The sequence below is a fragment of the Zootoca vivipara genome, chromosome 12, assembly GCF_963506605.1.
Source record: "Zootoca vivipara chromosome 12, rZooViv1.1, whole genome shotgun sequence".
Lineage (NCBI taxonomy): Eukaryota > Metazoa > Chordata > Lepidosauria > Squamata > Lacertidae > Zootoca > Zootoca vivipara.
The window spans coordinates 56,893,752-56,904,104 of record NC_083287.1 but is presented as its reverse complement, the minus strand read 5'-3'; the positions used below and the strand labels follow the sequence as shown (position 1 = coordinate 56,904,104).

The 10,353-nt window shown below is 48.1% G+C and overlaps 1 non-coding gene across 1 annotated transcript; it reads left to right on the top strand.

Annotated features, from left to right (window-relative positions):
- The first annotated feature begins 8,962 nt into the window (after positions 1-8,962).
- On the top strand, positions 8,963-9,039 carry TRNAK-CUU (transfer RNA lysine (anticodon CUU)). The gene has a single exon. It is a non-coding gene; the product is annotated as a tRNA-Lys (tRNA).
- The last annotated feature ends 1,314 nt before the right edge of the window (positions 9,040-10,353 follow it).

The following is a 10,353-nucleotide window of genomic DNA, read 5'->3' as shown; positions in this document are numbered from 1 at the left end:
CAGCGTTTGGGACTTTTTAATTTAGAGAAAAGGTGAGGAAGAGGCGACAGGATAGAAGTTTATAAAATTACGCCTGGCATGGAGAAAAGTTTTTCTCCGATGACACCAACGAAGCTGAATGTTGGACAGACAAAGCCCTGCTTCACTCGGTGCATTGTTTAAAAAAGTGAATGCTATTCTAGGACAGAAGTCTAGTGTTCAGATCAAGGGAAGTCATAGTCTTGCTCTCTTCTGCCTTGGTCGGACCATCCCTGGAATACGGTGTCCAGTTCTGGGCATCACAATTTTTAAAGGATGTTGACAAGGTGTGCAGAGGAGGGAGACCAAGATGGTCAAGGGTCTGGAAACCGAGCCTGATGGGGAACAGTTGAAGGAGCCAGGGATGTTGAGCCTGGAAAAGAGGAGCCTGAGTGGAGATAGGAGAGCCGTCTTCACATATCTAAAGGATGGATTCGAGTTACGAAAAAAGAGATTCCAATTAAACACCCGGAATAAGTTTTTGATAGTAAGAGCTGTTTGACAGTGGAACGGTCTGCCTCAGGAAGTTGTGGCCTCTCCTTCCTTGGAGGTTTCTAAGCAGAGGCTGGGTGGCCATCTGTCATGGATGCTCGAGCTGACATTCCTGCATTGCAGGGGGTTGGACTGGATGACCCTTGGGAACCCGCTCCCATTCCACAATTTGTTTCTATGAGTCCATAAACGATGGTCACCCTTGGTGGCTTTAAAAGAGGATTAGACAAATTCATGGAGGAGAGGGCTTTGGCTGGCTACTAGCCAGGATACTGCCTCCCTGGTTGCAGGCAGCCATGCTTCTGAATACCAGCTGCTGAAAACCATGGGGGGGGGGAGGAGAGGGATCCTGTGCTTGGCTCCTGCAGGTGGGCTTGTCCCACAGACATCTGGTTGGCCACTGTGAGAACAGGATGCTGGACTAGATGGGCCATTGGCCTCATCCTGCAGGCTCTTCTTATGTTGCTTTGATTTCATTGGGGCTTGTAGGTGGGACTGATTTTCTCTGAATCAGGATCCCAAGTGTAGCCCAGTCACAAATGGTTTCCACCTCCAAACGGATGCATAGCAGTGGGCATGAGGAGTTAAGATGCCCAGTTTCCTGGTTCATCAACAACGTAATGCATTTTCTAATTTGCACCATTGTCATGTATGGGGGTGCCTGGGGTCTCCCTGTGAGTATTCCAACAATTGCCCCTTCCAAACTCACACTGTTCGTTTCCAGAAACTGCTTCTCTTGTTTTTTAAAAAATCAAGAGAAGGTTAAGGGGTGATATGATAGCCATGTTCAAATATATGAAAGGATGTCATATGGAGGAGGGAGAAAGATTGTTTTCTGCTGCTCCAGAGAAGTGGACACGGAGCAATGGATTCAAGCTACAAGAAAGAAGATTCCACCTAAACATTAGGAAGAACTTCCTGACAGTAAGAGCTGTTCGGCAGTGGAATTTGCTACCAAGGAGTGTGGTGGAGTCTCCTTCTTTGGAGGTCTTTAAGCAGAGGCTTGACAGGCATATGTCAAGAATGCTTTGATGGTGTTTCCTGCTTGGCAGGGGGTTGGACTGGATGACCCTTGTGTTCTCTTCCAACTCTATGATTCTATGAAAACACCCCCAAGTTTCTAGCCCTCAAGGGCAGATCCAGCTGCGCCTGCTGAAATCTCAGGAGCGTGAAAAGTTTCGTTGTCAGTGGGGTGGGGTGTGTGTGAATGATGCTTCTTCGGTTCCCAGCCTAACCCTCCCCTTCTTCGTTTTGCTAGCAAAATATATTTTGCAAGGCGCCATGAAGCGCTTATGCAAATTGGCACGATTTGCATAACATAGACAGGACCGCAGATCACTCTGCTTTTCCAGTAAATACTCGTTTTGCTTGCTGAGTTATTTTTTTCCCCCGGGGGAAAAAAAACAAAACAAGCATATGACGTGGAGTTTGTGTACTGAAAAATAGCATCGTAAGGTCGAAAAACGGCATCACTTGCCAACCTGCTTTGACTTAGCAGGATGAAATAGGTCAGTATTGTCTACACTGGCCGGCAGCTTTCCTGCAGAGGGCATTCCCAGCCCTGCTTGGAAATTCTGGGTTTGAACCCGGGACCTTTTGCATGCAGGTAGTGTGGGGAATTAACCCTGAGACATGGTTGGGGAACGTGTGGCTTTCCAAATGTTGCTGGACTCCAACACCCCTGAGTGTCTGGCCAGCATTTGCCAGTGGTCAAGGTGATGGGAGTCGTAGTTCCGCAACATCTGATGGACCAGACTCTTTCTTCCCCACTCCTGGCCTGTGAGAGGCGTGCTGGAATCAGAACCTTGGACAGCTCCCTCCCACTGCAGCTATGGCAAAGGACCTTGTATTCATTTACTCTGAAATAAATGCCTAACAGGCTTTGACCCTGCTGCAGTCGTCAGCTGCAGAGGGAAAATATACCGGTGTATGTGGAATTTTCTCACAGGAACATTCCAGGTTTGTAGATAGCATCACCACAGCACTAAGAAGATAATCCCTTTCTGCAAAGCTGGAGGAAGGGGCGTTTTTTGCGCCCCTCAGCCAGGAGAGAAGGCTCTCGTCCAGACTGCGATGGCGGCTTCACCCACTGCTCCCGAATCCCGCTGCTGAAACCGCCACTGCACCAGAGTCCCCCTGCCTCCAGCCAAGCAGGAAACACCATCAAAGCATTCTTGACATATGCCTGTCAAGCCTCTGCTTAAAGACCTCCAAAGAAGGAGACTCCACCACACTCCTTGGTAGCAAATTCCACTGCCGAACAGCTCTTACTGTCAGGAAGTTCTTCCTAATGTTTAGGTAGAATCTTCTTTCTTGAAGTTTGAATCCATTGCTCTGTGTCCGCTTCTCTGGAGCAGCAGAAAACAATCTTTCTCCCTCCTCCATATGACATCCTTTCATATATTTGAACATGGCTATCATATCACCCCTTAACCTTCTCTTCTCCAGGCTAAACATACCCAGCTCCCTAAGCCGTTCCTCATAAGGCATCGTTTCCAGGCCTTTGACCATTTTGGTTGCCCTCTTCTGGACACGTTCCAGCTTGTCAGTATCCTTCTTGAACTGTGGTGCCCAGAACTGGACACAGGTCCTTGGCTATATATGATATATGAATATATCACCCAGGCCTACTCGTCGGTAGGAGCCATTGATAGCCCTCTCGTCTATGAATGTGTCTATAATTATCTTTTATAGCCGTCCAGCTTGCTGCCTTCTGTGGAAGGCAGTTCCGCAGTTTAATTGCGCTCTGCGTTAAAGAAGCACTTTCTTTTATCCACCCTGAATCTTCCAATGTTCAGCTTCCTTGACTGTTCATGAGTGTTATCAGAGAGGGAGAGAAACCTCATCCGCTTTCTCCCATCATTTATAAGCTTCTCCCTTGCCCAAGCGAATAGGCAGCCATACTTGGTGGCTGCAGCCCTATACACCCCCCCCCAAATTCCTCCCTCTCCCCAGTTACTTAGGAACGGGGGCCTGACACCAGCCCCTCGTAAAGGGATTCCCCTTTTGCTGACCCTGCTCTGGAGAACCCATTATTGGAAAAATCAATCTTAGCAGCCAGGGAAGCGGAGTGGATGAGGCGCAATATTGGGCAGGCAGGGGCAGGGAGGAAGACAGATTGAATGTAGGGCACAGGAGTTATCTACAGGGCGGGCTTCCTCTCAAGTAACCCCTAGGAAATGGGGATTTGGAAGAATAATGGACAAGCAGATGTTAGTTCAGATTCCCAGCTGGGTACAGACCCTCCAGGTGTCCCTGTTTTCCAGGGACAGCCCCGGATTTACAGATATAATTGCAGAATAATAATAATAATAATAATAATAATAATAATAATAATAATAATAATAATAATTTATTATTTCTACCCCACCCATCTGGCTGGGTTTCCCCAGCCGCTCTGGACAGCTCCCAACAGAATTAATGATAATAAAAATTTCAAAGCGATAAAACACCAGACATTAAAAACTTCCCTAAATGTTCAGATGTTTTCTAAAAATCAGATTGTTTTATATCCTTGACATATGGAGGGAGGGCGTTCCACAGGGAGGGCGCCACTACTGAGAGGGCCCTCTGCTTGGTTCCCTGTAACCTCACTTCTCGCAGGGAGGGAACCGCCAGAAAACCCTCGGAGCTGGACCTCAGTGTCCAGGCTGGACGATGGGGATGGAGACGCTCCTTTGGGTATACAGGGCTGAGGCTGTTTAGGGCTTTAAAGGTCAGCACCAACACTTTGAATTGTTCTCGGAATCTGGGAGCCAATGTAGGTCTTTCTGGACCGGTGTTATATGGTCCCGGCGGCCGCTCCCAGTCACCAGTCTAGCTGCCGCATTCTGGATTAATTGCAGTTTCCGGGTCACCTTCAAGGGTAGCCCCACATAGAGCGCATTGCAGTAGTCCAAGCGGGAGATAACCAGAGCATGCACCACTCTGGCGAGACAGTCTGATTTGATCCTGGAATGTCTTGCTTTTCCATGTCCCTATTTTCAACGGAGAAATCTTGGGAGGGTTTGGACTCGAAAGCTGCCCTCTTTTCCTTCTTCCTGACAAAAGGGGAGCGAGAGAAAGAGGCCTCTTTTTGGGCTGCCTGCGGCTGCCGCCTTCCAGGCTTTTGTGAAGCTTCCAAGGGAGAGAAAGAGCTTTTTGCAACAGTTGCTGCTGCCCTCTGAGCTTCCAGACAGCTTGACCCATTTCTTTGCTGCTCCTTCGTCTGGCTGCGGCTCTTTCACTTCTGGGAATCTGGATCAGGTTACTGGGCCAAAGATTTGAGTAACTCAGGGCCCTCCACCGAGAGACATCCTTTGGGCGGTGCGTTTGGGATGATTTTTGCTCAGAATAGTGTCCAGGTGCTTAGACACGACCCCACTTTCAATACAGTCATACCTCAGTTTAAGTACGCCTCGGTTTGAGTATTTTCAGTTTAAGTACTCCGCGGACCGTCTGGAACGGATTAATCCACTTTCCATTAATTTCAGTGGGAAAGTTCGCTTCAGGTTAACTACGCTTCAGGTTAAGTACTCCACGGACCGTCTGGAACAGATTAATCCACTTTCCATTAATTTCAGTGGGAAAGTTCGCTTCAGGTTAACTACGCTTCAGGTTAAGTACTCCACGGACCGTCTGGAACAGATTAATCCACTTTCCATTAATTTCAATGGGAAAGTTCGCTTCAGGTTAAGTACAGACTTCCGGAACCAATTGTGTTTGTAAACCGAGGTACCACTGTACTGTTTTTGATGATGATGATGATGAAGAATTGCATTTACACCCCAACTTTTTTCTCCAGGGAGTTCCAGGTGGGGGACGTGGTTCTCCCGCATCTCATTTAATATCCACGACGACCCTGCAAGGTAGGTTTGGCTACCTGTTGGAGATGCAATAGGGATAGTGCTTCTCTAAAACATACGGGGGGGTTTTCATTGTCCTATACTGAAAGATTTTTGGCAGAAGGTAACTGAAACCATCAACAGAACTGGACGGAATAATCTTAACATTTGCAGTGCAAAATATCCTCTTGAATTATATACCCAGCACATGGAACCTTACAAAAGGACAATATGAGTGGACTTGCCACACTAAAAAGACAGATACTGATGATTTTTTTTTGGGGGGGGGAATGCAGCTCCCTTCTACGATTGGATTGGAGGCCTATTCAAACTCACAACGTATGAACAACTTGCATATAATTGCAGACTTGCCATGGACAAATTCAGTGATATTTTGGGTTTTACCCCCCTTTTATTTTCCTTTCTACACAGGTTCTGTTTCTCTTTTTCTTTCTTTCTCTTTCATTTACAAGAAGAAAAAAAGGTTTGGCTAAGATGCAGCAACTGGCCCCGGGCTCAGTCAGTGAGCTTCATGTACGACTGGGGATTTGAACCCTGGCCTCCCAGGTCCTAGTCCAGTACTCAAACCACTACACCACACTGCCTCCCCAAACCTTAAGTGGTGCTTTCCTTGAAGTTCCATTGTACATAACAGAATTTTGAATACCATTGTCCTGAAATATGATAGAGAAAGTTTTTAATTTTTATCAAAGTTTAATAGTTATGTAATGATTGATTTGTCTGTGTTTTAGCGGTTCTTATTTTTATCTTTAAGCTGCCTTGAGTTCCTGTCAGGCGGAAAAATACAGGGTATAAATAATAATAATAATAATAATAATAATAATAATAATAATAAGGAGGAGGAGGAGGAACTCAACTGGAAGAGCACGAGACTCTGTATCTACATGGTGCTTAGAGAGTAACTTGCACCTAAATATTAGCACTTTGGCCACCTCATGAGATGAGAAGACTCCCTGGAAAAGACCCTGATGTTGGGAAAGATGGAGGGCGCAAGGAGAAGGGGACGACAGAGGACGAGATGGTTGGACAGTGTTCTTGAAGCTACGAACATGAGTCTGACCAAACTGCGGGAGGCAGTGGAAGACAGGAGTGCCTGGCGTGCTGTGGTCCATGGGGTCACGAAGAGTCGGACACGACTAAACGACCAAACAACAAATATTAGCAAGACATAGGAGATGGTGTTGGACTTTCGGAGGAAGAGAGGGGATTTAGCCTTGTGTGGAGAGAGTCTCTTCCTTTAAATTCCATCCATAGGACTCTGGAGTTGATATATCCCAAAGACCTGGCATTGCAGAAGCAAAGCTGCAGCCTCATAAAATGAGCCCCATGTGTTGGAGGCCCACCCCATTTTGGGGAGCCCAGGGCACAAATGAGATGCGGGTGCCCCTGTGGTGGTGGTGGGGCTGGCCGGGACGGACCACGGTGCCCCCCTCCTTGCGCTCCCAGAGCATTTGCACTCATCAGTTCCTGCTTTGCATCCGATGAATGGACTTGCCACTCAGCACCGGGGAGGCCTGTATTGTAATCAGAAAGTTTAATCACTTTTAAATGGCGAGGCTATTAAATTTCAGTGCTTGGTTAGTTGGCCAAGGAAAGGGAGTCATGTCTGGGGTTTTGTGTGTGTGTGTATGTGTGTGTGTGTGTGTGTGTGTGTGTGTGTGTGAGAGAGAGAGAGAGAGAGAGAGAGAGAGAGAGAGAGAGAGAGAGAGAGAGAGAAAGGGAAGCTGGCAGAAGAATGAAGGCTGCAAAAACAGGGAGAGAAGGTTCTCAAGCACAAACTGTTGGCTTTTTCTCTCTCTTGCACCCATAGCAGGATCAAAGGGGCCTTTATCCCCCCTCCATTCATGGCTCTAGGGAAACCCGGGAGAGGAAGGGAGAAGGACTGAGACAATACCCCCCAGAGAAAGCAGAAGGGAGAGACAGTTCAAAGGGTCAGCTTCCCTGACTGCAGGTGAGCTGGGAATTAAACTGTTTGGATTCTGTGGCAAATGGCCCTGGCGAGAGGAAGACGTCTGTTTCGAACGCCAAGGGGATCGAGCCTTGCGGCTCTGTTACCAAAGCAACTGGACACCTGGGAAGCGCCCCAAGATGAGTGGGTGGGCCTGAGGTACCCAAATCTCGCTTGACATGGGGAACGCCATTTTGAAATCAGAGGTGCCATGTTGGAAGGGGTCGCTTGTGTACTGAAAGCTAGTTGCACAAGGATGCAACTAGCCCTTCCACCAAGCTTGGTAAGGTCATGACCGCTCAGCAAAGGTTATGGAGTGTTGGACCAGGACCTGGGAGACCTGGGTTCGAATCCCCACTTGGCCATGAAACTCATTGGGTGTGACTCTCAGCCCGGCCTGCCTCACAGGGTTGTTGCAGGGATTAAAGGAGGAGAGGACCATGTACGCCCCCTGGAGCTTACGGGAGGGAGAAGTGGGGTATTAATGGAATCAGTACTAAAAGGAATAAAGGTGAAGCATGTGTTAGGAGCAAGTCATGGCTAAATCTCGCTGGTTTTGCTAAATCTTTACGGTGGTTCTTTATCCATCTTAATCCTAAAACATTCTTAGTTTACAGAGAAGGCGGGTGAGAGGCAGCATGGAAAAAGTTTAGAAAATGACGGCTTTAAAAGCTGATTAGACAATTTCATGGAGAAGAGGGCTAATAGCCCCTGATGGTTTTGCTCTGCTTCAATTGTTGAAGGCAGCAATGCCAAGATGATGAAGGGTTTGGAAACCAAGCCTTATGAGGAACGGTCAAAGGAGCAAGGTATGGTTTGCCTGGGAAAGAGGAGACTGAGGAGGAGATAGCCATCTTCCAATATCTCAAGGGCTGTCCCATGGAAGATGGAATAAGCTTGTTTTCTCCTCCTCTGGAGGGTAGGACCCAAACCAATGGCTTCAAGTTACAAGGAAGGAGATTCCGACTAAACATCAGGAATAGCTTTCTGACAGTAAGAGCAGTTCGACAGCGGAAAGGTCTCCCTTTGGAGGTTGTGGACTCTCCTTCCTTGGAGGTTTCTAAGCAGAGGCTGGATGACCACCTCTCATGGGCGCTTTAGTGGAGATTCCTGCATTGCAGGGGGTTGGACTAGATGACCCTCGGGATCCTTTCCAACTCTTATGATTCTATGTTTCTTGCATCCGTCTCATTCAGGTTTACCCACAGCTTTGCAACAGAATCCTGCAGACAATTGCTGACAACCAAGAACTCCAGTTTTCTTAGCTGCTTAATCAGCATCGGGCAAGGAATGATTTTGGCTATACTCTTCATTTGAGTTTTTTAAAGCAAAGGTTGGATGGCCAGCTATCATGTAAAATCTAGTAGAGATTCCTGCATTGCAGGGGGTTGGACCGGACGAGTCCCTTTCAATCTGTGCCAGTTTCTTGAAACAGCAGGCAGTTGAGAGTGGCTCTTATCTGTTCTCGGTCCTGTTCTTCCTGTTGAATCTGCTTCCCTGTGATGCCCCCTGGTGGAATGCAGACACACAGACTGTCTTTCCGGATCAGATCACAGTCTGACAACTTCTTTCCAGGCTCTCAGGCACAGAGAGGACGTTCCTCCCGCCGCCTTGTGCCTGAGATTCTTTGTATCTTTGTCGGATTCTTTGTCAGACGTGTGCCTTTCTTGATAGCTCAGTTGGTAGAGCACGAGACTCTTAATCTCAAGGTCGTGGGTTCGAGCCCCATGTTGGGCAAAGAGATTCCTGCATTGCAGGGGGTTGGACTAGATGACCATTGCTGTCCCTTCCGAATCTTCAATTCTGTGAGCTTGAACCTGCATTCAAAGCCAGGTGCTCCCCCAACCCAGTAACCTGCTTCCAGTCATGGCCAGCCACGTGCCTCTAGCAGGCAGGCATGAAGGCAGCACCTTTTGCATTTGCCAAACCTTTTAAAACCAGCCATATCTGGAGGGCCGGACATTCGCCAGCCCCAACTGGGGCTGAATCGGCAGAGGCTGTTGGGAGTTGCAGCGACAATGATAGTGTAGTGGTGAGAGTGTTAGACTAGGGCCTGGGAGAGCCCAGGGTTCAAACCCCAACTTGGTCATGGAGCTCCCTGGGTGACCTTGAGGGCCAGCGTAACCTACCTCACAGGGTTGTTGTGTAAATGAGGAAAGGGAAGGAACCATGTCTGCAGACTGTCTAGCAAGAGTAGTGCATGCTCTAGTTATCTCCCGCTTGGACTACTGCAATGCACTCTACGTGGGGCTACCTTTGAAGGTGACTCGGAAACTACAACTAATCCAGAATGCGGCAGCTAGACTGGTGACTGGGAGCGGCCACCAAGACCACATAACACCGGTCTTGAAAGATCTACATTGGCTCCCAGTACGTTTCCGAGCACAATTCAAAGTGTTGGTGCTGACCTTTAAAGCCCTAAATGGCCTCGGTCCAGTATACCTGAAGGAGCGTCTCCACCCCCATCGTTCTGCCCGGACACTGAGGTCCAGTACCGAGGGCCTTCTGGTGGTTCCCTCGTTGCGAGAAGCCAAGTTGCAGGGAACTAGGCAGAGGGCCTTCTCGGTGGTGGCGCCTGCCCTGTGGAACGCCCTCCCAACAGATGTCAAAGAGGAAAACAACTACCAGACTTTTAGAAGACATCTGAAGGCAGCCCTGTTCAGGGAGGCTTTTAATGTTTAATAGATTACTGTGTTTTATTTTTCTGTTGGAAGCCGCCCAGAGTGGCTGGGGAAACCCAGCCAGATGGGCGGGGTATAAATAATAAATTATTATTATTATTACTATTAACCATGTACACCTCCTTGAACTCCTTGGAGAAAGAGGCGGGATCTAAATACAGTAAGGCCAGTGCTCCACTCGTCTTTGTAGCAAATGAAACACAAGACTTTGGGGTTCCTGATCTGCCAGATTTCTGCCCGCAATTTCCCCATACTGCAAAAAACATGCAAATATCGTCACCTTCCAACAGCTCATATGGAAGACCACCCTCAAAAACCCACGCATTGCAGGGGGTTGGGCTAGATGACCCCTGGGGATCCCGCCCAACGC